The following is a 1,892-nucleotide window of genomic DNA, read 5'->3' on the forward strand; positions in this document are numbered from 1 at the left end:
GATTTCTGAGTTCGAGGCCAGCCTGGTCTACAAAGTGAGTTCCAGGACAGCCAGGGCTATACAGAGAAACCCTGTCTCGAAAAACAACAGCAACAACAACAACAAAAACAAACAAAAACAAAAAACAAAAAAAAAAGAAAAAAGAAAAACCACTAGTTAGTATGATTCTGTGGTGGTTTGAATAAGAATGGTCTCCATAGGCTCACGGGGTAGAATCCACTATTGGTATGTTGCAAAATGGTCATGCTGCCAATGTGCCTTCTACATATTTGAGCTTATACCCAGAGATAGTCCTGAATTCCTGTTTCCTAGGTCAGAGAAGTGTCTTTTTGTAGTGGACATCAGCCAATGGAAAGAATGGACAACTGGTCACAGTGCTGGGAATAAGACACTGAGTGTTCAGCCCTAAATTAGACAGAGCCATAGATGGAACTCACTAGGCTGAGCTTCAAGGATTTTAAACAGCTGTTTAAAATTTTCTACCTGGGAGCTATCTGGCCATTTTCTGGCTCGTTATTTTGGCCATTAGGTAAGTTCCGGATGCTTGCTGGTTTGTTCTGTCATCTAAGTATTGAGGGATTAGGTGTTTGTTCAAATTTTTCCAATCTGGCGTTGTGCTTATCTTCTCACAAATTAGAAACGGGTTACTAACTTCTGTGAGCTGTCAGCATTAGATGGTGTCTCCATTCTGATCTGTGATGTTTGCAGTTGATGTGTCTCCAATGTTTCAACACTAGGGGGAGGTCCTAGCCCATTTATATCCCTGGTCTAAACCCAGCATACTATTCAGAATGAGCCAGAGGAATAAGGATGGAAGGGATGGTCTACCTTTACAGTAATCAGAGCTGGGCAAAATTGCTGTGGACAAATCAATTCCAGGAACATTTTCTGTGCCTGTGGCTACCAATACACTATTTACCACCCTGATCTACATACAGCTGGAACAAGATCAAGGTCAACAATGTTGCCTGATGCTGAATTATGGCGTAAGATTGCTACAACCAACTGTAAAGGATGCTGACTGAAATGGAAGTCTGGTAGCCTGAGGTAATATGTCTTTCCCTGATTCCAGAAAAAAATAAAATAAAAACACCCCAAGTGAGATTATTAAAACTAAATGTTTCTTTAAAATTAGTAAAAAAAAAAAAATTAAATAAAAGAAAAAAAGTGGAGCAGTGATGGCACACGCCTTTAATCCCAGCACTTGGGAGGCAGAGGCAAGCAGATTTCTGAGTTTGAGGCCAGCCTGGTCTACAGAGTTAGTTCCGGGACAGCCAGGACTACACAGAGAAACCCTGTCTCGAAAACCAATAAATAAATAAATAAATAAATAAATAAATAAATAATAAAAAAAAATAAATAAAATAAGATTAGTGTATTCTCACACTTGAAAATAGCAACTGTCACTGATAGATTTCCACAGGAACTAATTATTCAGAAAACGAGCAATTCCATTTCCAAAACGTGTTTTTTTTCTTTGTTTTCAAATCCTTAATTTGGTGGCACAGAAAAATTTCAGTTTCCATTTCCTTGTATGAATAACGTTAAGAATTTACATAACTTTTTCTGTAAGACAGAAGCAAGACATAAGAGTTGCACTAGCACACATACACTCACACATACACACACACACACACACACACACACACACCACACACACAAACACATACTGCTGCCACTAACTCTTTTTTTTTATATCTTTTTTTTATTTCTTTTATTTTCTTTATTTACATTTCAAATGCTATCCCAGAAGTACCCTATACCCCCCCCCGCCCCTGCTCCCCTACCTACTACCTACCCACTCCCATTACTTGGCCCAGGCCTTCCCCTGTGCTGGGTCATATAAAGTTTGCAAGACCAAGGGGCCTCTATTCCCAGTGATGGCCGATTAG

This window comes from Mus pahari, chromosome 2 (assembly GCF_900095145.1).
Source record: "Mus pahari chromosome 2, PAHARI_EIJ_v1.1, whole genome shotgun sequence".
NCBI lineage: Eukaryota > Metazoa > Chordata > Mammalia > Rodentia > Muridae > Mus > Mus pahari.